This window comes from Aquarana catesbeiana, linkage group LG01, assembly GCF_042186555.1.
Source record: "Aquarana catesbeiana isolate 2022-GZ linkage group LG01, ASM4218655v1, whole genome shotgun sequence".
NCBI lineage: Eukaryota > Metazoa > Chordata > Amphibia > Anura > Ranidae > Aquarana > Aquarana catesbeiana.
The window spans coordinates 182424964-182451736 of NC_133324.1; the positions used below are offsets into that span (position 1 = coordinate 182424964).

Consider the following 26773-nt stretch of genomic DNA (forward strand, 5'->3'; position numbering starts at 1 on the left):
TACAAATTTTAAAAATGCAGCGCGCTACTTAAGTGTTAAGGTTTGGCAGGTGGTAACCCTAGTCAGAGGAGAGCAAAGGTAAGTGCATTCCTGTGACCCCCCCAAAGAAGTAGAAGCTGAAAGCTTTGTCCATGCTTCTCCTTTAACCCTTGCAGTGCAGGGCCAGCTCCCCTAACAGGGAAGATTTGTGCTCTCTCTGGAGTTCAGCTTTAGACATGGATAATGTAAAGGGGTGTGCACCCTTCTGAGCACACATTCCAACTGCTGGCCTCCCTCCCTCATACTCCCCAATGGTGTCACTGGGAAGTCCAGCAGAGTCAGGCAGCAGCACGTCCAGCATTCCATGTTTACACACAGCCAATGGGAATCACATGACCCATCCCTGTCCATCCTGGACGCTGAATGACTTCCTCCGCCTGCTCTGATTGGCTATGTTGTCTCCGGTCCCCTCCTCTACCGCATCGTTTCATTGGCTGGCGCGCTGACGCTCCTGTCCGGTGACGCGCTGCCTGTCGGGATCCGTGGTGTCGGTGCAGGCGGAGGTTCCGGGCGGTGAGCTGGGATCAGGGAGGCGGGATACCGGCAAGTTCGGGTGTGTGCTGTGTGACGGGAATGGGCTGTTCCTGGAGGAGGGTGGAGGGGAGAGGGCTGATTGTTCTCTATTATAGGGAATGGATATAGGAGGGTGCTGCACCGCCCTCACCCCTCACCCTGCACGGTGGTGGCCGAGTGGTGTGTGTGCAGGCCGGTGTCAGTCCCTGCAATGTCCCTGTCACAGCTCCCTATTGTCAGCATGGAGTGTCTGTTTCATCACACAGCAGGGTGGAGGGCAGCACCTTGTCCAACTGCTTTCTGGTGTTATGGGAAGGACATTCATTAAAAGTGAACGTATACCGATCACCGTCCCGGGTGCATCCTGTCATTGACTTGGATTGAAGTTTTGGCAAACTGTGTAATGCCACTGCGCCAAACCTACCAACAATACACAGCCCGCTTTTTGTGTCATCTACACCAATCTACCTATGTTACATCACACCGCACTACATCACCGTACATCACACCGCACTACATCACCGTACATCACACCGCACTACATCACCGTACATCACACCGCACTACATCACCGTACATCATACCGCACTACATCACCGTACATCACACCGCACTACATCACCGTACATCACACCCCACTACATCACCGTACATCACACCCCACTACATCACCGTACATCACACCGCACTACATCACCGTACATCACACCGCACTACATCACCGTACATCACACCGCACTACATCACCGTACATCACACCGCACTACATCACCGTACATCACACCGCACTACATCACCGTACATCACACCGCACTACATCACCGTACATCACACCGCACTACATCACCGTACATCACACCGCACTACATCACCGTACATCACACCGCACTACATCACCGTACATCACACCCCACTACATCACCGTACATCACACCCCACTACATCACCGTACATCACACCGCACTACATCACCGTACATCACACCCCACTACATCACCGTACATCACACCCCACTACATCACCGTACATCACACCCCACTACATCACCGTACATCACACCGCACTACATCACCGTACATCACACCGCACTACATCACCGTACATCACACCCCACTACATCACCGTACATCACACCGCACTACATCACCGTACATCACACCGCACTACATCACCGTACATCACACCCCACTACATCACCGTACATCACACCGCACTACATCACCGTACATCACACCGCACTACATCACCGTACATCACACCCCACTACATCACCGTACATCACACCGCACTACATCACCGTACCTCACACCCCACTACATCACCGTACCTCACACCCCACTACATCACCGTACCTCACACCGCACTACATCACCGTACCTCACACCCCACTTCATCACCGTACCTCACACCCCACTACATCACCGTACCTCACACCCCACTACATCACCGTACCTCACACCCCACTACATCACCGTACCTCACACCCCACTTCATCACCGTACCTCACACCCCACTACATCACCGTACCTCACACCCCACTACATCACCGTACCTCACACCCCACTACATCACCGTACCTCACACCCCACTACATCACCGTACCTCACACCCCACTACATCACCGTACCTCACACCCCACTACATCACCGTACCTCACACCCCACTACATCACCGTACCTCACACCCCACTACATCACCGTACCTCACACCCCACTACATCACCGTACCTCACACCCCACTACATCACCGTACCTCACACCCCACTACATCACCGTACCTCACACCCCACTACATCACCGTACCTCACACCCCACTACATCACCGTACCTCACACCCCACTACATCACCGTACCTCACACCCCACTACATCACCGTACCTCACACAACGCACTACATCACCGTACCTCACACCCCACTGCGTTCATCACCGTACCTCACACCCCACTGGGTTTACTATGTTACGTCACATCCACAGGGTCCATCGTCGTACTTCACACACCACTGGGTTTATTATGTTACGTCACAACCACAGGGTTCTTAACAATACTCCACACCCCACCGGGTTTATTATGTTACGTCACAACCACAGGGTTCTTAACAATACTCCACACCCCACCGGGTTTATTATGTTACGTCACCCACTGTGTTCATCATCATACTTCACACCCCACTGGGTTTATTATGATAGGTCACACCCACAGGGTTCATCACCATACTTCACACCCCACCAGGTCTGTTATGTTACGTATTGTGGTACTCCACATACTATTATTATATTACATCACGCCTACTTTGTTTTTTGTTGTGATGTGGGGCCCCATTTGCTTTTTTATGTTACAGGACCCCCATTGAATTTTTTACACCCATTAGGCTTAATACATTGCAGAACACCCACTGGCTTTTTTAGGTTAGAGACCCCATTTGCTTTTTATTTTATGTTACAGGACCTAAAGTCCCTGTCACCTTGCCCATTTAGTTCTAAGTGACTATGGGTGCATGGAGCTCTTCTTGACTTGCTGATACTTACCTTGCCAGCGCACCCCCGCCACATCTTGTTCTGCCAGAGCCTGGACTGAAATCCCCAGCGTCAGACTCTAGGGAGACATCGTTCCCTTGGTCCTGTGGCGGTGTTTGCACTCTTGGAAATCCCCAGTATTTCCAGGTATGGGGAGCATGTTGCCTTCTCCCCGGTTGCAGTGCTTGGGCCACTTACCAGGGCATAGCACTGTCAAATGTGGAAGGGGCAAAGGACAGTAGCCCTGTGTAAAATCAGCCCCTGACAAAGAATGTTTAGGGGTTAGATTCAGTGATATTTAACAAAGGAGGAGGATGGGGTGCAAGGATGGACAATATCTCTGGGTGGATAAAGGTTATTTTGTAGCATATGTAGAGTTCTTTACCTTTTGCCTGCAATCGCATAGGGCTGAAGGGTATTAAGTGGAGCGATTTCCTGTGGCTAGGGACAGATGTTCCCCTCTGGGTTATACACAACAGCTCGTGTCTAGTAATGATACTCTGTCTATAACCACAGGTAATTGCTGGCTGTGTATTTACTTCCGAACACCAGCGGACAGCTACAGCTGCCTGTCGTCTTTTTGTACTGGCTGTGGCTGTCCACACATACCTGGACTTTTGAGCAGAGTTTCCAACATACTTGCCATACCATGGCTGCTTTGGCCATATGAATGAGGCTTTACATTGAAATTTACAGGACGAGCTTCAGGCTCAAGCAGTACTGATGCACATAGATTTAGCAAAATATTAAGAGGAAAACTGAAGATACATCAATGCTCACATGGGTTTGAGATTTGCGGTCCTGACAAATTTAGGTCCAAATTGGCCTGGAAGGCCGGTGTTATTTTCATTTTATTGTGTGGTCTTTTTTGGACTTTTACTTTATTATGGGGCTAAATTGCTTATTATTTTATGTTGCCTTGGACTTTTTTGAAGGTTAAATCGAAGTTCTACCTAAATGTGGAACTTCAGCTTTAAGGACTCCTAACCCCTTCACATTGCACATTTGGCATGTCATATTTTTTTTTTTTTGGGAGGGGGGTGGTCTAGTTTTGACAGGTACCCTGCTCCCACTTCCGCTCGGTCCGCCTAGGTGACTCGAGCGGAAGTTCTCCTCTCCTCCTCCCTCTCTGCAATTTTCTGGGACACGTCACAGGTCACAGAAGATGGCCCAGCCATTGAGACTGCGCAGTGTGCACCCGGCTGTGAAGCCTAAAGCTGTCACAGCCGGGTGCCCACACTAGTAATGCCGATTGCTGGAGAGAAGCAAGAGTTTGGGCAGCTGCATTGCTGGGCAGGTGAGTGTGTGTTTAAGTCAGCAGCTACGCTTTTTGTAGCTGCTGACTTTAAATAAACACAAAACTGAGTGTTATGCCCCATACACACGGTCAGACTTTGTTCGGACATTCCGACAACGTAATCCTAGGATTTTTTCCGACGGATGTTGGCTCAAACTTGTCTTGCATACACACGGTCACACAAAGTTGTTGGAAAATCCTATCGTTCTAAACGCGGTGACGTAAAACACGTACGTCAGGACTATAAACGGGGCAGTGGCCAATAGCTTTCATCTCCTTATTTATTCTGAGCATGCGTGGCACTTTGTCCGTCGGATTTGTGTACACACGATCGGAATTTCTGACAACAGATTTTGTTGTCGGAAAATTTTATATCCTGCTCTCAAACTTTGTGTGTCGGAAAATCCGATGGAAAATGTGTGATGGAGCCTACACACGGTCAGAATTTCCGACAACAAGGTCCTATCACACATTTTCCATCGGAAAATCCGACCGTGTGTACGGGGCATAACTCTGCTTTACCCACTTGCTTACTAGGCACTTAAACCCCCACCTCCTGCCCAGACCAATTTTCTGCTTTCAGCGCTAACGCACTTTGAATGACAATTGCACGGTCATACAACACTGTACCCAAATGAAATTTTTATCATTTTTTTTCACACAAATAGAGCTTTCTTTTGGTGGTATTTAGTCACAGCTGGGATTTTTATTTTTTGCTAAACAAACAAAAAAAAATGGAAAATTAAAAAAAAAAAAAAAAAAATCACGTTTCATAGTTTGTTATAAAATTTTGTAAACAGGTAATTTTTATCCTTCATTGATATGCGCTGATGAGGCTGCACTGATGGGCACAGATAAGGGGGCCCTGATGGGTGGCTCTGATGGGTGGCGCTGGTGGGCACTGGTAGGCGGCACTGTTGTGTACTGTTGGTGGCACCGGCAGGTGGCACCGGTGGGCACTGAGGAGCTGGCGGCATCTCTCCGTGATCGGGACCAATGTCCCTCTCACAGCCACAGGTGATCGTTTTTTCTTTTTTTTTGCGAGGAGAAAAATAGCCGATTACCGGCGCTGTTTACATCACATGATCAGCTGTCATTGGCTGACAGCTATACATGTGGTAAGGGGTCGGGATCGACCCCTTACTCCGATCTGTGATCCAGAGCTGATCACAGAACGTGCCGTGCACGCCCTGCAGGAGACGCGCAGGCTGCTCGGGCACGTACTCCCGGCAAAGCAGGTCCGCGCTGTAGACATCATTCGGCTATAGCGCGGATCTGAACAGGTTAAACTGGTTTTTTTTTTTTTTTTTTTTTTGCAGCAAGGGTTCCTGTAAAAAGTGGATTTTGTTTTAGGCTGCATTCGCACTACAGCGTTTTGAATCGCAGACAGATTTTCCACGTATCTGCCCATGATTTGACAGCGCTGAGGTATGAATGACAAAACGTGGGACTAGCATTCAAGATGCCATTCATTTAAATGACGCCTCAAATCGCGGTGCGAGTCTGCCACGATTGTCGTGCTGCAATCGCTGCAACCCACATTGCTTGACGCATGTCACCCACAAATATTTCAGGAGCTACTTTTGGGCGACTTGCATCCCGCGATGCATGTTGCCATGATTGCAGCATGTTTTACTGCGCGACAATCGCGGCACACCTGCAACGCGATTTGAGGGGTTATTCAAATGCATGGCATCTTGAATGCAAGTCCTGGGTCATTGACATCTTGGCACTGTCAAATCGCAGGCAGATCCATGGCAAATCTGCCTGGGATTCAAAACTCAGTAGTGTGAAAGCAGCCTCTGGTTATTTTTGTGTGTTTTTTTTTTTTTTTTGTTTTTGTTATTTTTATTAAAAAAAAAAATATTTTGGGGATGTGTATATTTTTTATGTTTATAGTACTTTTTTAAGATAAACCCTTCTCAAAGTGCAGAATTCACCTGTTACTTGTCTTCTGATCTTGAAGCGGCCTTTCCTATGCAGCATGCCACCGCATTATTAGAAATGAAAAAAAAACTACCAAGTGGAAGAACAGTGCGCACCTAAACCACTACTCCTTATATTTTTCATATTCATAATCACCTCACTTTTAAAAGAGCAACTGTCATCTGTCATGCAGTGGCTCCTCCTCTGACCTGCTGTTGACTCAACGACAGTCCAATCCAATTTAATGGGACGACTGGTGATGCGGCAGTGACACAACAAGGTGAGGGACATGGCGCCAGCAGGTAAGTGGATGCCCACTAACAGGCGCTGCCATGATGGATCTGAAATAACAGGGGCTCTTTAAATGTAAGGACTTATTCTTGCTGGTAGTTAGAATATTTAATATTTGCACACAAAATTAGGGTTTCCTATTTTTAGAATAATAATCTGTCAGGTTAGTAAAACAGCAATATCAGAACCGATTTAATTGGTTTGTAGTGTAGATTTGCAAAACATTGGGATAAAGGAATATTCCTGAACTTTGATCTTGTGGTTACTGTGAAATTGTGTATCAATGCAGTGCATGTTAGCTCAGCTTGCAGAGCTCGGATTCATTAAATGAGTTTACTAAAAATGTAAATATTGCAGAATATACAACCTCATGCTGCATAACTAAATAACTAAGCACCATTCCATGCTGAATAAACTAAATAATTAATGTATTTTAAATAGAATACTATCTTTAGATAGATTTTTACTCCAAAAGCATTTTATTAAAATAAATTTAATAAAAATCAAAAAAATCGATTTTAAATAAAAAAAAAAAATAAAAAAAAGATATATATATATATATATATATATATATATATATATATATATATATATATATATATATATATATATATCTCTCTCTTTTTTTTTTTTTTTTTTTCATTAAAAAAAAAAAAAAAAAAAATCATTGATTTTATATCAACCCCGACCCTCAGCCACTTGTACTTCTCAGTGTACTTTCAGGGTGCTGGTGATTGTCCTCGTAGCTAATTGAGCTTCCTCCTCAAGTAACTGCCTGCCGGTATGGGTAGACGGTTCTCTTTCTTTCAAATGCCTAACTTAGCCTTTAGAGCAGGGGTCTCAAATTGCCAGAGGGCCACATCACAAGTTTTCATATCCCATGGGGGCCGCATGCAAACTTTCAAAACTTCAAAAAACAATAAACTATACCAGCAATAATATACTATACCCAGCACTGATGTCAGCAAATGCATTATTAACCCCCGGCGCTGGTGTCAGCAAAACGCATTATTAACCCCCAGCGCTGGTGTCAGCAAAACGCATTATTAACCCCCAGCGCTGGTGTCAGCAAAACGCATTATTAACCCCCAGCGCTGGTGTCAGCAAAACGCATTATTAACCCCCAGTGCTGGTGTCAGCAAAACGCATTATTAACCCCCAGCGCTGGTGTCAGCAAAACGCATTATTAACCCCCAGCGCTGGTGTCAGCAAAACGCATTATTAACCCCCAGCGCTGGTGTCAGCAAAACGCATTATTAACCCCCAGCGCTGGTGTCAGCAAAACGCATTATTAACCCCCAGCGCTGGTGTCAGCAAAACGCATTATTAACCCCCAGCGCTGGTGTCAGCAAAACGCATTATTAACCCCCAGCGCTGGTGTCAGCAAAACGCATTATTAACCCCCAGCGCTGGTGTCAGCAAAACGCATTATTAACCCCCAGCGCTGGTGTCAGCAAAACGCATTATTAACCCCCAGCGCTGGTGTCAGCAAAACGCATTATTAACCCCCAGCGCTGGTGTCAGCAAAACGCATTATTAACCCCCAGCGCTGGTGTCAGCAAAACGCATTATTAACCCCCAGCGCTGGTGTCAGCAAACGCATTATTAAACGCAGCACTGCTGTCAGCAAACGCATTATTAAACGCAGCACTGGTGTCAGCATTATTAAACACATTAACCCACCATTACCCCCCACACTCCATAAATACCCCCCACACTCCATAAATACCCCCCACACACAAATTTCTACCCCAGTCACCCCACTAAGGACTTGCCTCAGTGTGATGGCTCACTCACCTCTCCAGGACCCTGGATCCGGCGCTCTGAACGATCACCAGTGCCTAGGTGGGCGGGGTGATGGGCGGATCCTTCCTCTGCTCCTTCCTCTGCTCTGTTCTCTCTCTGGGCTGCAGCAGCGTGCAGGAGAGAGGAGACGGAGACAAAGCTCTTCGGCGCCTCCCCCTCTGCAAACCCGTCCAGGCTCGGCGGGCCATTTATAACCAGTCTGCTGGCCGGTACTTTGAGACCACTGCTTTAGAGGGACACTAAATTCTGGTTTAAAAAAAGAAAATTTAATTTAAGTATGAATTCCCAAAGTGGAAGTAAAGTCTACCTTTTAACTTGTACCTACTGTAGGTACAGTGAATATCTTCTAAATTTGCACTGGTTAGGATATATTCACACAACATGCAGCTGGTGACATCACAGGCGCATGCACTCTGAAGGGATGGCATACCCATACCTGCATAAACACTGATTTGGGTTATTTTCACCAAAGATATGTAGCAGAATAAATTTTGGCCTAAATTTACAAAGAAAGATTATTTATTTGCAAAATGTTATAACAGAAACAAAGAAAAGTGTGTTTTTGTTTTTTCAAGCTTTTTTTGCTAAATAAACAAAAAAAAAATAACAAAAAAAAATAAAATACCCACTGATGATTAAATACTGCCAAAAGAAAGCTCTATTTGTGTGAAAATATGATGCAAATTTCATATGAGGTGAGTGTTGCATGACTGAGTCAAAGTGCGACAGCGTTGAAAGCTGCAAATTGGCCTGGGCAGGAAGTGAGTGAGAGTGTCCGGTATTGAAGTGGTTAATTAACCTCTGTTAGGTTTTTATTTTATCATCTGTGGTAAAGCCCATTTGGGCCATTTCCCCTCACTTTGGGTCCTGTAGGTAAGTATTCTCTTTGGGCTCATGCACATCGGCATAAGTTTTACGTAGGATCTTGCTGGCAGCTCTCACAGCAGCGTTTCCAGTGATATATAATTGCTGTTTACATACGTATGTGAGCCCTATGCATGTGTTTGCATTTGTGGGTGCACGCAGGGTAACCGGGTTTCTTTTTAAATATATATTTTTTTATTATATTACAATTTTAATATTTTTATTTTTTTTTCAACATTTGACTTTAATGATATAACGAGGGCAGGCGGTAGGTACACTTTAGGGAGACCTCAGGAGTAAAATAAATCCTTCATGTCTGTTCTACTCTCTCCTACAGCTAATCAAGCACGGAAAGTGCTTCCCCAGTTACAGCAGTTGGAAAAATTACAGATCTAAAGACTAGTATGCATAGCACAGAAGATCAGAGAACAGATGTTTCTCGATCTCTTCTAGCTCGCCATCCTGAAGGCTTTTATTGTGGTCCAATGCTCCCAGGAAGTGGCGATGAGGCATACCACCAGTACTGGAAATGTGATCAGACCGCTATACAGCTGTTTTGATCACTTTAAATTAAATCCAGGAGCCGACTGAACAAAACAAAAACAAAGTAGATACAAGTTGCTCCTGCAGCCATGAGCTTGTTTTCGGGCTGTTAGCACTGCCACTAAAGTTTAGCATATGGGCAGGTGTCCGTTCCAACTGCAGTGAGCCGGCGGTAGGGAGCGTTGTGATGTTTTTGTTTTTTCGTGTGAACTGTATGTGAAGTGCACAAATCGACACTTCATTGCACTGTACATCAGTGTGGTTCTTTGTGCTACTTTACAGTGATGTGTGGTGCCTTCCTGTGTGATAAAATGCAGTCAGCATTTTTTGCAGATTACTCTGAAGCTCCAGACAGAAGTGTGGAAAAACTCCAGTCACTGCAGTGAACAGGCACTCGGATGCTGGACGTACTATGTAATTCCAGGGAGATAAAGTAGCTAAACAGGCGTTGGAAGTTTTTTCTAGATTTTTCCAGATTTTTGTGTGAAAAACACAGTTTTATTGTGTGTAAATACAGCTGTTGAGACAATAATGCATTTTGCATGATTATTCAAAAGCTGGCCATTCATAGTTAGATTTTTCAACAACCCTTTGAGCAGGTGATTTTTCCCTGTATGGGTAAAATATCGCCGTCTCTTTAACGTCCCCTGACACAATATCCTGTCTGGTAGGTTGTTAATTTACAGTAGGGCTTGCAGGAATGAGTTAAAATTGGGTAAAATCCAGGCAAAGGTATAAAGGCATAATGTACAGTGCATTGTCAGCACTTTACGTATTTGTCGAGCTGCAAACCTGAATTTTGTTTGCAAACTGTTTGCTTTGTCTAAAATACTTATCTGTACACTGGGTGGCTGGTGTTCAGACTCCTGCTTCACAGACTAAGCAATATATTTGTACTGTAGAAATTAGGTGCTGTCACATTTGCTAGACTCAAATTGGTTGCAAACCCTTACATATAGCCAGTAAAGTGACTGACCTTAGATGATACACACACACAGTGGGGGTTATTTACGAAAGGCAAATCCACTTTGCACTGCAAGTGCACTTGAAAGCACTGAAAGTGTGCTTGGAAGTGCAGACGCTCTAAATCGAAGGGGTAGATCTGAAATGAGTGGAAGCTCTGCTGATTTTATCATCCAATCATGTGCAAGCTAAAATGCTGTTTTTTATTTTCCTTGCGTATCCCCCTCTGATCTACAGTGACTTTACTTTCAAGTGCACTTGCAGTGCAAAGTGCATTTTCCTTTAGTAAATAACCCCCAGTATCTCACAAAAGTGAATACACCCCTCACATTTTTGTAAATATTATATTCTATCTTTTCATGACAACACTGAAAAAATGACACTTTGCTACAATGTAAAGTAATGAGTGTACAGCTTGTATAACAGTGTCAATTTGCTGTCCTCTCAAAATAACTCAACACACAGCCATTAATGTCTAAACACCCCTAAGTGAAAATGTCCAAATTGGGCCCAAAGTGTCAATATTTTGTGTGGCCACCATTATGTCCGAGCACTGCCTTAACCCTCTTGGGCATGGTTCACAAGAGCTTCACAGGTTGCCACTGGAGTCCTCTTCCACTCCTCCATGAAGACATCCCCGAGCTGGTGGATGTTAGAGACCTTGAGCTCCTCCACCTTCCGTTTGAGGATGCCCCACAGGTGCTCAATAGGGTTTAGGTCTGGAGACATGTTTGGCCAGTCCATCACCTTTACCCTCAGCTTATTTAGCAAGGCAGTGGTCATCTTGGAGGTGTCTTTGGGGTCGTTATCATGTTGGAATACTGCCCTGCGGCCCAGCCTCCGAGGAGGGGGTCATGCTCTGCTCCAGTATGTCACAGTACATGTTGGCATTCATGGTTCCCTCAATGAACTGTAGCTCTCCAGTGCTGGCAGCACTCATGCAGCTCCAGACCATGACACTCCCACCACCATGCTTGACTGTAGGCAAGACACACTTGTCTTTGTACTCCTCGCCTGGTTGCCGCCACACACGCTTGACACCATCTGACACACTTGACACCATCTCTTCAACCTCGGCAGCAATGCTGTCAGCACTCATACGTCTATTTCCCAAAGTCAACCTCTGGATATGATGCTGAGCACGTGCACTCAACTTCTTTGGTCGACCATGGCGAGGCCTGTTCTGAGTAGAATCTGTCCTGTTAAACTGCTGTATGGTCTTGGCCACAGTGCTGCAGCTCAGTTTCAGGGTCTTGGTAATCTTATAGCCTAGACCATCTTTATGTAGAACAACATTTGTTTTTTTCAGATCCTCAGAGCTCTTTGCCATGAGGGGCCATGTTGATCTTCCAGTGACCAGTATGTGAGAGTGAGAGCGATAACACCAAATTTAACACACCGCCTCCCCATTCACACCTGAGACGAGTCCCATGCCACTGGGCAGGGAAAATTGCTAATTGGCCCCAATTTGGTCAATTTTACTTAGGGGTGTACTCACTTTTGTTGCCAGCTTAGACATTAATGGCTGTGTGTTGAGATATTTTGAGGGGACAGGAAATTTACACTGTTATACAAGCTGTACGCTCACTACTTTACTTTGTAGCAAAGTGTCATTTCTTCAGTGTTGTCACATGAAAAGATATAATAAAATATTTACAAAAATGGGGGTGTACTCACTTTTGTGAGATACTGTAAATGGAACAAATCCTCCTACATAAGTAGTACAAAGTGCTAAATTACACAGCTTGGATTCCTCCCCCCCTCCGGTGTCACATTTGAAACCTTTCAGGGGGGAGGAGGGAGCAGATACCTGTCTAATACAGGTATTTGCTCCCACTTCCTGGCATAGATCACCGCAGCGCTTGCGGTGACCTACGCCACTTCCGGCGCCTACACTCTCCTCCACCGCTGTATTCTGTGAGACACAGAACAGAGCAGGGACCAGAGAGGACGCGCAGCGCAACTTGCGCATGCGCAGTAGAGAACCAGGAAGTGAATCCGCACGCCTTCACGTCCTTATTCCCTTACTGAGGATGCCGACATCGCTGGCCCCTTGAACAGGTAAGTGTCCATATATTAAAAGTCAGCAGCTGCAGTATTTGTAGCTGCTGGCTTTTAATAATTTTTTTTTTTCAGCGGACCTCCGCTTAAGGGTGTGGAGAGCCAAAGTTGCACTCTGTTGAGCTCAGTGAGGAGAGCTCTGAGAGATTTTTGGAGAGAAGGGACACACCCCTCCTCACACAGGAACAGAGCTGAGGCTGTCACTCTGCTGGAGGTCCCTTCCCTGTCACTATTTTTCTCCTGGGGTCAGGAAAACTTGTCAGAAGTGATTCATGCTGATAGCAGAGGAATGAAGCAGCAAACAGAAATTACACTTGGTGCTCTTAACCACTTGCCGACTGCCTCACGACGATATACGTCAGCAGAATGGCACGGGCAGGCAGAAACACATACACTTACAGTAGAACACGCCAGGCATACATATCACCCCCCATCACCCCCCGATCACCCCCCCCCCTTGTCACACTGACACCAAGCTGTTTTTTTTTTCTGATTACTGCATTGGTGTCAGTTTGTGACAGTTAGTGTGTGGTAGGGCAGTTAGGGTTAGCCCCCTTTAGGTCTAGGATACCCCCCTAACCCCCCCTAATAAAGTTTTAACCCCTTGATCACCCCCTGTCGCCAGTGTCACTAAGCGATCATTTTTCTGATCACTGTATTAGTGTCACAGGTGACACTAGTTAGGGAGGTAAATATTTAGGTTCGCCGTCAGCGTTTTATAGCGTCAGGGACCCCCATATACTATCTATTAAATGTTTTAACCTCTTGGTTGCCCCCTAGTTAACCCTTTCACCAGTGATCACCATATAACTGTTACGGGTGACGCTGGTTAGTTTGTTTATTTTTTATAGTGTCAGGGCACCCGCTGTTTATTACCGAATAAAGGTTTAGCCCCCTGATCGCCCGGCGGTGATATGTGTCGCCCCAGGCAGCGTCAGATTAGCGCCAATACCGCTAACACCCACGCACGCAGCATACGCCTCCCTTAGTGGTATAGTATCTGAACGGATCAATATCTGATCCGATCAGATCTATACTAGCGTCCCCAGCAGTTTAGGATTCCCAAAAACACAGTGTCAGCGGGATCAGCCCAGATACCTGCTAGCACCTGTGTTTTGCCCCTCCGCCCAGCCCAGCGCAGCCCAGCCCACCCAAGTGCAGTATCGATCGATCACTGTCACTTACAAAACACTAAACGCATAACTGCAGCATTCGCAGAGTCAGGCCTGATCCCTGCGATCGCTAACAGTTTTTTTGGTAGCGTTTTGGTGAACTGGCAAGCACCAGCAGCCTAGTACACCCCAGTCGTACATCCAGCACTGCAGTAACACTTGGTGACGTGGCGAGTCCCATAAGTGCAGTTCAAGCTGGTGAGGTGGCAAGCACAAGTAGTGTCCCGCTGCCACCAAGAAGAAGACAAACACAGGCCCGTCGTGCCCATAATGCCCTTCCTGCTGCATTCGCCAATCCTAATAATTGGGAACCCACCACTTTTGCAGCGCCCGTACTCTCCCCAATCACATCCCCAACCAGATGCAGTCGGCTGCATGAGAGGCATTTTCTTTATGTCCTCCCGAGTACCCCTACCCAACGAACCCCCCCAAAAAAGATGTCGTGTCTGCAGCAAGCGCGGATATAGGCGTGACATATGACATAGAAATGTTTTTCTTCATTTTCAAAAACAAATGAGAGCTGCAAAATACTCACCATGCCTCTCAGCAAATGGCTTGGGGTGTCTACTTTCCAAAATGGGGTCATTTGGGGGGGTTTTGTGCCACCTGGGCATTCCATGGCCTCCGAAACTGTGATAGGCAGTGAAGAGTGAAATCAAAAATTTACGCCCTTAGAAATCCTGAAGGCGGTGCTTGGTTTTCGGGGTCCTGTACGCGGCTAGGCTCCCAAGAAGTCCCACACATGTGGTATCCCCATACTCAGGAGAAGCAGCTAAATGTATTTTGGGGTGCAATTCCACATAAGCCCATGGCCTGTGTGAGCAATATATCATTTAGTGACAACTTTGTGCAAAAAAAAAAAAAAATTGTCACTTTTCCGCAACTTGTGTCAAAATATAAAATATTCCATGGACTCAACATGCCTCTCAGCAAATAGCTTGGGGTGTCTACTTTCCAAAATGGGGTCATTTGGGGGGGGGGGCATGGCCTGTGTGAGCAATATATCATTTAGTGACAACTGTTTGTAAATTTTTTTTGTAAATTTTTTTTTTTTGTCATTATTCAGTCACTTGGGACAAAAAAAATGAATATTCAATGGGCTCAACATGCCTCTCAGCAATTTCCTTGGGGTGTCTACTTTCCAAAATGGGGTCATTTGGGGGGGTTTGTACTGCCCTGCCATTTTAGCACCTCAAGAAATGACATAGGCAGTCATAAACTAAAAGCTGTGTAAATTCCAGAAAATGTACCCTAGTTTGTAGGCGCTATAACTTTTGCGCAAACCAATAAATATACACTTATTGACATTTTTTTTACCAAAGACATGTGACTGAATACATTTTGTCCTAAATGTATGACTAAAATTGAGTTTATTGGATTTTTTTAATAACAAAAAGTAGAAAATATCATTTTTTTTCAAAATTTTCGGTCTTTTTCCGTTTATAGCACAAAAAATAAAAACGGCAGAGGTGATCAAATACCATCAAAAGAAAGCTCTATTTGTGGGAAGAAAAGGACGCAAATTTCGTTTGGGTACAGCATTGCATGACCGCGCAATTAGCAGTTAAAGCGACGCAGTGCCAAATTGTAAAAAGTACTCTGGTCAGGAAGGGGGTAAAACCTTCCGGGGCTGAAGTGGTTAATTAAGACAAATACACACTATAGAGGGATAGGCTTTGTTCATATTTCACGTCTGAGATTTACAACCACTTTTGTTTACAAACGATTTTTATTATGTAAAAGGTCAAGGTATAAAACAATTACAATGATGGTACAGGTATATATACAGATATCTTTAACAGTGAATGTTATACAGGAAATATAAAAGGGTTATGGTTAGTCAGATGAAATAATGCACAGTGTCATAAATATGCCAGTTATCATGGAGGGAAGAAGGAAGGACAATTATGTATGTGTTAAGGAGAGGAGGTGAGGAAAATAAAATAGAAATTTTTCTAAATCGAAGAGGTGGTGTCCCAGAGGGTCCACTTTTTTTGATAAAGAGGCATAGAGTCATATAACGTGTGGTGAATTTTTTCAGAAAGTCTGATGTTTGACATGCGGTTGAGAATTTGTGACCAAGGTACCGTAGTGGAGCGCCAATTGAAGGCTATAGCCCAATGAATGGAGCTGAGAAATGTGTGGATTAGCCTTGTGCTAGTCATTGGAATATCCTGTATAGGGGAGAATAGAAGACAGATTTGGGGTGTAAGAGAAAACTTCCTACCTGATATTTTTTCAATGATTATGCTAGCCTTATGCCAGGTGTTTTTTAAATGGGGACAATCCCAAAAGATATGTAAGAGTGTACCCTGAGAGGGGCAACCCCTAAAGCAGAGTGGGGATAGTGAGGAATAGAATGAGTTAAGTTTAGCGGGGGTAAGATACCATCTATAGAGCAATTTGATGGATGATTCTCTGATCGAGGTTGTTTTGGAACATTTATGGAGATTTGTAAAAATAGTATCCCATTGATCAAGAGTAAATGAGGTATTTAAATCTGATTCCCATTGTAGCATGGGATGTGATTTCTCAGGCATGTTGGTTTCATTTAAACTTTTATATAATCTGGAGATTAAACCACTATCACGGGGGAAAGAGATACAAATTTGCTCAAATTGTGTATAGGGGGGATGAAGTGTAAGTGAATGATATTTCTGATAGAATTGTCTTATATTTGTATAGTTCTCTAGTTCAGTAGGTGGAAAATCATATTTTATTTGTAGACTGGAGAAAGTGAGGAATGCATTGTTGTGGGAGAGCAATTTTTAAATGTGTTAGGTTATGTGACTTCCAATTCGTTAGAGAGTTTTGATCTTGAGCTCTGTCTGGGAGGGGGAAATGAGGGTCACCTAGAAAGGAAGCCAAGGGGGAATGTCAAAGGATAATTTGAATTTAGAGACTTGTCTGTTCCATAGTTGAAGGGTGTGAGTGACGATGAGATTTAGGGGTCTAATTTTTTGTGGTGGGATAGTCTTGGACCAGAGAAGTCCTTGTAGATTGTAGGGTAGGACGGATTCTTCTTCGAACCGGAGCCAAGGGATTTGAAGTGAAGGGGGCATACCATTGGGCTAATTGGGTAAATCTGGCCGATAGATAATAAAGCCAAAGATTAGGAATGCTGAGGCCTCCTTTTCCTTGGGGTCTAAACATAAGGGAATAGCTAAATCTGGGTTTCTTGTTTAGCCATATAAATTTGTTGATCTCTCTCTGCAAGGAATCTAATGTTTTTTTTATGTAGAATAAGAGGAAGGGCTCTGAAAAAAAATAAAAGCTTGGGTAATATCATCATTTTTACAGCCACTAGTCTACCTGAGAATGAAATCTGGTATGAAGACCAAAGTTTAAGTAAATTTTTAATACTATTAAATAAAGGAGGATAGTTTGGTAAAACGTTTTATAGGAAGGTGTAATTTGGATGCCTAGACCTCTAAATGCATCCATATTCCAATTAAATGAGAATTTGTCCTTAAGTGAAGCTATTACGGCTGGAGAAATGTTGATTGGTAATGCTGAGCATTTAGATAGATTTACACTCAGACCTGTCAGGTCGTGGAAGATGGCAAGGGTTTTAGTTAGGTTGGGTAGGGAGATAAGAGGGTCGGTTATAAACAGAAGCACGTCATCTGCGTAGAGACTTAGTTTGTATTCCTTGGATCCCTTGGAGTATCCTTTAATGTCTGTTATTTCTAATCACGCAGGCAAGGGGTTCTATCGCAAGGGCGAAAAGTAGAGGGGACAGGGGGGAACCCTGTCTGGTACCTTTGGTCAGGGGGAAAAAGTCTGAGTTGTTGCCTGGGAGTTTGATACGTGTTTGTGGGTTGTGATAGAGAGCCTTAAAACCATGTAAGAATTCATTGTTAATGCCATATTTGGGGAGTAGAGTGTCAAGATATGACCAGGAAACGCTGTCAAACGCTTTATGTATGTCGAGACTGAGTAGTAGTGTGGATTTGGAATTTGTGTTGGAGTCTTGAATGATATTTGTGGTCAGTCGTATGTTGTCTGTTAGGAATGAAACCCGTTTGATCAGGATCAACTAGTGGGGAGATAACAGCCGATAATCTGTCTGCCAAAATTCGTCCAAATATTTTTAGGTCGTTATCAATAACTGATATTGGGCGGTAGTCTTGAGGGGTGGAGTGGTCTTTATTTGGTTTGGGAAGAAGAGACATGTTGGTTAATAGCATTTCAGATGGGATTGGCCGCCTTGTAAGATACTATTATATAGTTTAGTAAGGTGTGGGGTAATGGTAGGGGCAAATTTTTTAGAGTAGGACGAGGAATAGCCGTCTGGGCCTGGGGCAGTAGATATCTTTAAAGTTCTAATGATTCTGCAAACTTCTATGTCTGTACAAGGGGCATTGAAAGATTCTATTTGGTCCTTAGAAAGAGTGGGCAATGTAATGTTGTTAAGCCAGTCAAGGGAAGATTGTTTGGGGGCTGATTGTGGTGTGGAAAGAAGATTTTTATAGAAGTCTAAGAACAGTTTCATGACTTCTTTAGGATGGGACACCATATTTCCAGATGGGTTCCTTAATTTGTATGTGTGGGGTGGTTTTGTAGATTGATTACGTTTTCTAGCGAACATGGTGGAATATGAATTACTGTTGAGTAAGAACCTGGCTTTAGACCACCTGAGGGCCTTTTCGGTGTCCGATGCTAATAATGTGTATAAGGTAGTGCGTTTCTCTTGAATCTGTTTAAAAAGGTCACTAGATGGGTTTTGGTTGTGTCTGTGATATAAATTTTCTAGATCGTTTGTAAGGGATCTAATATCTCTAAGTTTGGATTTGTTTTTAATTGAGGCAATATTTATCAGATGGCCTCTCATTACCGCTTTATGTGCCATCCAGATATTTGTAGGAGACATGTCAGGTGTTACGTTGTGTGCAAAGTATTGCTCTAGGTGAGATAGAATTTGTTGGTTGCTTGATGGATCTGTGAGCAAGGAATCGTTTATTCGCCATGAGTGTGTTGTGTTGGCTAGACCTATGCGTGAAGTGTTAAAGGAGATTATATGGTGATCAGATTTACAACCACTTTAACGACCTCCTGCCTGCTGTAAAGTAAAATGACAGTGGGCGGGTTCCCCTCTCGTTCTGGGACGATGTCATATGATGTCACCCCAGTGTCACTGCTCTCACGGGCCATCACTGCGTGACCCCAATCTTAGGAAAGAGCCAATATGCTCTTTACCCACGTGATCGGCTGTGTCCACAGACAGTGGGAGAGAGGAGAGCCAATCAGCGGCATCTCCTCGCAGGGGAGACCTGTACAGGTAGTTGGTGCACTGATCGGTGACCATGAGTGCCACCTTTCAGTGCCCTTTAGTGCCTCCTCATCAGTTCCCATAAGTGCCGCCTCATCAGTGGCACTGATGAGAAAAATTTACATATTTACAAAATTCACTGACAGAAACTTAAAAAAAAATGTTTTTTGTTATTTTTTGCAAAAAACAAAACAAAAAAACCCAGCGGTGATTAAATACCACCAAAATTGAATGAGTACAGTGTTGCATCACTGTGCAATTGTTATTCATAGTGTGACCGCGCTGAAAGCTGAAAATTGGCCTGGGTTTTTGGGGGTAAAAGTTCCTGGTATTGAAGCGATTAAAGGATGAGTTTCTTTTTTTTTTCCTTCTAAATTCCATCTCCCCTATGTACCAATTAGGGCTGCGCGATTAATCGTTAAAAGATCGTGATCTTGATTCAACCCCCCCCCCCCCTCACAATCTGAACCGGACATTTCCTCGATTCTGTGTGACAAGTGCAGAGCCGCTCAGAGCTGTCAAAAAAAATATAAGAGATACATTGTGTATCTTTTAGATCAAAGGAATAAACTTCTGTGTGTAATAAGGTCAGGAACTGCAATCTACTCACATAATTTGTAATAAAAACATCTTTGCCATTCTGAAGCTTCCCTCCAACCACTTTGCATATTACCATATTTATTGGCATATAACGCGCACTTTTTCGCCCTGAAAATAGGGGGCAAATCACGGGTGCGTGTTATACGCCAACAACGTACCTCGGAGGGGAAGGAGGGAGACGAATGCCGCTGGAATTCACTAGCTGTGATCTCCTGTTTACTCGGCTCTAACTCAGCTCCCACGTCATACACACAGACCCGCCTCTGCAACTGGCATTGGACCAGTGCTCCGACTATCACAGGAGCTGGTCCAATGCTGATGGCGGAGGCGGGACTGTGTGTGTGTGATTGCCGACTCAGAGCCAAGTGAACTGGAGATGACTGCTCTGTGATACACTGTCAAGGCTGCATCGATATTGAGGCTAAAAAGAGGCATTGATCAGGCTGCATTGATGAGATGTGCTGCAGATGGGCATTGATCAGGCTGCATTGATGAGATGTGCTGCAAATGGATGGGCATTGTTCAGGCTGCATTGATGGGAGATGAGGAGGCTGCATTGATGGGCACTGACCCTTACTTTAATTCAAAGTTTTTTCTATTTAAAATTCCCTTTTAAAATTAGGGTGCGTGTTATACACCGATAAATACGGGTATTTTATATATACTTTGATTCTGTACTTGCCAAATATGCTGCAGAAATCTTCCTCCACTAAGTCTGGCTGTATCCATTTTAACTGTGGGCAGCTGAAGCTGCTGCCTGTTAACTTCCTGAATTTACACAGACACGTGCCTCCAGCTCTGCAGCTCTCATTGGCCCTCCAATGACTTATCCCCCTCTTCTTGGCAAACTCTCACGAGAGTGAGAGTGGTGTATAATGTCATAAGCTTAGGCTTTTACCAGACCAGAAACAGGAAGTGTGCTGTATAAGGTATTTACTGACAGAAAAAACAATGTTTTACTATCCAAAGTTAAAACAACAAGGGCAGAAGATTTAATAGATGGAAAGACCAAACTTTTTTCTGACATTCGTTGCTTACAAGTTATCTGCTAGAAAATTACTTAGAACCCCCCCAAAAAAAAATTTTTGGGGAAAAAATACACTTTAATGAATTAAAAAAAACAACAGTAAAGTTAGCCACATTTTATGTATAATGTGTAAGACGTTACGCCGTGAGAATTGTGAGAGAATTGTGATCTTTATTCTAAGCATAAAAATCGTTATTCTAATTTTAATCAGAATCGTGCAGCTCTAGTACCAATATACCATTACAGGGGGTCCCCTACTTACAAACATCCGACTTACAAACGACTCCTACTTACAAACGGAGGGAGACAACAGGAAGTGAGAGGAAATCTACCTCTAGTAAGGGAACTTCTCTCCTGTAAGAGCTATTATGGGGAAAAGGTACCTCCACTGATGCTTTATAACCAAGGCTTGTTTCCACAACAACCCAAAATTTTCAAAATCCAATTGTCATTGGGATAGAAAGTGAGGTGAAATCTTCTGAACAGGGGCACACACAGCAAAACAAATGTTACAGGGGTGATAACCCTTCCCTATGCTATCCAAAAAGCTTAAAAATAGATTTTTTGGCTGGAGCTACACTTAAAAAATGTACCTGTTCCGACTTACAAACAGATTCAACTTAAGAACAAACCTACAGTCCCTAACTTGTTTGTAACCCGGGGACCCCCTGTAGTGTACTTTTTTGCAGAAATAAAACATCTCTCTATTTATCTTACACACCCCCTTACCTCACTGTCCAGCTGGCTGTATGAAAAAACTTCTCTATTACTTCCTGGACAGAACTTGGGCCTGGTTCAGACCTTGATGACCTCATTAGTACACATCCAGTATCATCTACCCTCCTACTCCAGCAGATCACTACCACTCATCATCAGCTGCATGTTTTCTGAATGCAATGCAGTGAATATCGTTCTTAGTAAATACACAGGCAGTTATCGTTCATTTGTGTGTGCAGGAGCTGAGCGATCAGATAAGAGCCTATGTGTATAGCTGTAGTATTGAAAACAGGAGTATGTTCTGTAAACTCACCATGCAATCTGATTGTACAATCTCCTTTAGATCTATCGTCAAACAAGGGCCTGCCTGATTGGATACAGAGTGATTGGACAAATGGTGTGTGCTCCTATTATATAGTTTTGGTAAATGTTATGTAGATTGTATAGAGATTTTACACACCTAAAATTACCTAGTTTTCACTGTCAGGGCCAATAATTGCTATTGGCACACCGAACACAGAAGCAAACACATTTTGTAATGTGAAAAATGCAGCAAAACGCACAGTAAAAAGTGCAACACGCCAACATGTTCCATGAGCTACTTTGTCACGTGTAGGACAGCCCACTGAAATCATTGTCACAGGAAAAACGAGCCGAAAAAAGTGCGCCCCCTCTACTGGAGCTTCTTTGGGGTGATTGTTGAGCGTAGGGCAGCCTGATCAAATGAATGGGCTTCAATATATGTGAGGAGCGAAAACGCTTCAAAACGCCCCCCCCCAAAAAAACACATGCAGCAATGTGAGTTCCCACTACGCGGAGATATGAATGGGGCCTGACAGATTACTGTCTCCATCCACTCCCTCCTATGTACTTCTATAAAGATGGCCATACACAATGCAATGTGATTGTATAATTTCCTTTAGATTTACCAGAGCTATGAAATAGGAGGTTTTCGTAATGAATAAGCGCAGTGTCCTTGTGTGAAACGCGTCTACCTGTTTTACTGTCCTGTGGCGTTATTCGTGTAACAGATTTTACAATAAAGAGATTCATCACTACCTTGGTGTGCGGCCATTCATTCCTTTTATGGAATAAGAGGACCCACCTATCTATCCCTTCACTCTGTAGCCAATCAGGCAGGTCCTTGCACTACATAGTTGATGATAGAGCTAAAGGAAATTGTACAATCAGATTGCATAGTGTATGACCAGCTTTATACAAGTATATAGGAAGGAGTGGACGGAGACACTCAGCTGTCAGGCCCCGTTCACATCTCTGCATAGTGGGAACTCAAATTCCTGCATGTAGTTTTTTTTTTTTTTTTTTTTTCTGCTCGTCACACATAGGGCAGGCTATTCATTATAATGGGCTACTGTATAAGCAACAGTTAATCCAGAACTTTTTTTTTCTTCTAGAGTGGTGTGTTTTTTTGCCGTTTTTTTTTTTAGTGCGTTTGCAGCGTGTTTTTGAAACGCAAGGCAAAGCATGCATTTTCTGTGTAGTTTGCCATGTCTGTACGTGATTCAACACTTCCACAGGGTGCGCGCCAGCTGTGCTTTGATTAGACAAAGCACAAGTCGATCAGTGAGTGCCGGCCAATAGTTGACCGCCGGCACCCTCTGATCTGCAAGGAGGAAGACAGGACAGAGCTCTGCATATGTAAACAATGCAGAGCTCTGTCCTGACAGTGGGGATGTGGCGGTTTTTTGTTTCAAAAACTGTTAAATCCCTTAGGCTGCTTTCACACTGCGGCTGCGTTGGCGGTAAAGTGCTGCTAGTTTTAGCGCCGCTTTACAGTTGTTTTTAGCAGTGATTTTCATCCACTAGCGGGGCAGCCGAAGAAAGGGTTACAACCGTCTGTGATTTAAATAAAAAATAAAAAAAAAAAAAATAAAAAATATATATATATATATATATATATATATATATATATATATATATATATATATATATATATATATATATATATATATATATTTATATTTCTCATACACAGTGGGGACGGGAAGTATTCAGACTCCCTTAAATTTTTCACTCTGTTCTATTGTAGCCGTTTAAAATCATTTAAGTTCATTTTTTTCCTCCTTAATGTACACACAGCACCCCATATTGACAGAAAAACACAGATTTGTTGACATTTTTGCAGATTTATTAAAAAAGAAAAACTGAAATATCACATGGTCCTAAGTATTCAGACCCTTTGCTCAGTATTTAGTAGAAGCACCCTTTTGATCTAATACAGCCATGAGTCTTTTTGAGAAAGATGCAACAAGTTTTTCAGACCTGGATTTGGGGATCCTCTGCCATTCCTCCTTGCAGATCCCCTCCAGTTCTGTCAGGTTTGATGGTAAATGTTGGTGGACAGACGTTTCTCCAGAGATGCTCAATTGGGTTTAAGTCAGGGCTCTGGCTGGGCCATTCAAGAACAGTCACGGAGTTGTTGTGAAGCCATTCCTTCGTTATTTTAGCAGTGTGCTTAGGGTCGTTGTCTTGTTGGAAGGTAAACCTTCGGCCCAATCTGAGGTCCTGAGCACTCTGGAGAAGGTTTTCGTCCAGGATATCCCTGTACTTGGTCGCATTCATCTTTCCCTCGATTGCAACCAGTCGTCCTGTCCCTACAGCTGAAAAACACCCCCACAGCTTGATGCTGACACCACCATGCTTCACTGTTGGGACTGTATTGGACAGGTGATGAGCAGTGCCTGGTTTTCTCCACACATACCACTTAGAATTAAGGCCAAAAAGTTCTATCTTGGTCTCATCAGACCAGATAATATTATTTCTCACCATCTTTAAGTCCTTCAGGGTTTTTTTTTAGCAAACTCCATGCGGGCTTTCATGTGTCTTGCACCGAGGAGAGGCTTCCGTCAGGCCACTCTGCCATAAAGCCCCGACTGGTGGAGAGCTGCAGCGATGGTTGACTTTCTACAATTTTCTCCCATCTCCTGACTACATCTCTGGAGCTCAGCTACAGTGATCTTTGGGTTCTTCTTTATCTCTCTCACCAAGGCTCTTCTCCCCCGATAGCTCAGATTGGCCGGACAGCCAGCTCTAGGAAGGGTTCTGGTTGTCCCAAACGTCTTCCGTTTAAGGATTATGGAGGCCACTGTGCTCTTAGGAACCTTAAGTGCAGCAGAAATTTTTTTTGTAACCGTGGCCAGATCTGTGCCTTGCCACAATTCTGTCTCTGAGCTCTTCAGGCAGTTCCTTTGACCTCATTATTCTCATTTGCTCTGACATGCACTGTGAGCTGTAAGGTCTTGTATAGACAGGTGTGTGGCTTTCCTAATCAAGTCCAATCAGTATAATCAAACACAGCTGGACTCAAATGAAGGTGTAGAACCATCTCAAGGATGATCAGAAGAAATGGACAGCACCTTAGTTAAATAAATATATGAGTGTCAGAGCAAAGGGTCTGAATACTTAGGACCATGTGATATTTCAGTTTTTCTTTTTTAAAAAATCTGCCAAAATGTCAACAATTCTGTGTTTTTCTGTCAATATGGGGTTCTGTGTGTACATTAATGAGGAAAAAAAATGAACTTTAGGCCCCCTTCACACTTATACGACTTGTCACACGATTTTGTACTGCAAAATCGTATGACAAGTCATTCTCCATGATTTTCAATGACTACCATTCATATTGGCACGACTTTAAGTAGTCCCTGCACTACTTTGGTCCAACTTCTATGCGAGTTGTACTCCATAGACCTCAATGTTAAACCCTCAAGTAGCATGCAAATCGTGCCTGAATAATATAGACACGATTTCAGTACGACTTTGTAAGCACAAGCCTGGCTCGCTGATCGGGAAAGGAAAACCTTTTTTTTTCCTTTCGCGATGAGCAACAGGCAGTGCTGACAGCTGTCTGGTATGAATCCTGAGGAGAAACGCCGCTATAAGTTTTAAATGAAAAAAACGGCATGGGTTCCCCCCCAGGGGCATACCAGGCCCTTAGGTCTGGTATGGATCTAAGGGGAACCCCCTACGCCGAAAAATCCGCGTGGGCCCCCCCCCAAATCCCTACCAGACCCTTATCCGAGCACGCAGCCTGGCCGGTCATGAATGGGGGTGGGGACGAGCGAGCGCCCCCCCCCCCCCTGGACTGTACCAGGCCGCATGCCCTCAACATGGGGGGTGGGTGCTTTGGGGCATGGGGGGCGCCCTGCGGGGCTCCCCCACCCCAAAGCACCTTGTCCCCATGTTTATGAGGACAAGGGCCTCTTCCCGACAACCCTGGCCATTGGTTGTCGGGGTCTACGGGCAGGGGCTTATCGGAATCTGGGAGCCCCCTTTAATAAGGGGGCCCCCAGATCCCGGCCCCCCACCCTATGTGAATGAGTATGAGGTACATCGTACCCCTACCCATTCACCTTGGGAAAAAAGTGTCAATAAAAAACACACTACACAGGTTTTTAAAGTAATTTTATTAGGCAGCTCCGGGGTCTTCTTCCGACTTCGGGGGTCCTCTTCCGACTTCAGGGGTCTCTCCGGCGTCTTCTCCCGGTGTCCTGATCTTCTGCCGGCTCCTCCGCTATCTTCTGCAGCTCAATTGCTAGCGGTGGCCCGGACTTCGGACTTCTTCTTTTCTTCCAGTGTTGACACGACGCTCTCTCCAGCTGCAATGGTCTCTGAGCTCTCTGCAATGGACTTATATAGGCGTTGACCCCGCCCCCTTATGAGGTCACTGTCCCAGGGCATGCTGGGACTGTGCCATCATAAGGGGGCGTGGCCATCACCCAGTGACCACGCCCCCTAAAACGTCACAGTCCCAGCATGCCCATGGACTGTGACGGCATAAGGGGGCGGGGTCACCGCCTATATAAGTTCGTTGCGGAGAGCTCAGAGACCATTGCAGCTGGAGAGAGCGTCGTGTCAACATCTCTGGAAGAGAAGAGGGAAGAAGACGATTCAGAAGTCCGGGCCACCGCTGGCAAAAGAGCAGCAGCAGATAGCGGTGGAGCCGGCAGAAGATGCGGACACCGGAAGAAGACGACGGAGAGACCCCCGAAGTCGGAAGAAGACCCTAATGCCTAATAAATGACTTTAAAAACCTGTGTAGTGTGTTTTTTATTGACACTTTTTTTTCCCTAGGTGAATGGGTAGGGGTACAATGTACCCCATACTCATTCACATAGGGTGGGGGGCCGGGATCTGGGGGCTCCCA

The 26773-nt window shown here is 44.5% G+C and overlaps 1 protein-coding gene across 10 annotated transcripts in view; it reads left to right on the forward strand.

Annotated features, from left to right (window-relative positions):
• Nucleotides 1-442: 442 nt before the first annotated feature.
• Nucleotides 443-26773, forward strand: part of FER (FER tyrosine kinase) — a 460890-nt gene continuing 434559 nt past the window's right edge. For 4 of the 10 annotated variants that reach the window (XM_073624589.1, XM_073624593.1, XM_073624588.1 and 1 more), the window contains exon 1: nucleotides 444-592. The gene's annotated coding sequence lies outside the window, so the exon portion shown is untranslated. Of the gene's footprint in view, nucleotides 593-26773 lie in introns of all 10 variants that reach the window. The other 6 variants (XM_073624595.1, XM_073624597.1, XM_073624594.1 and 3 more) reach the window with 4 other exon arrangements.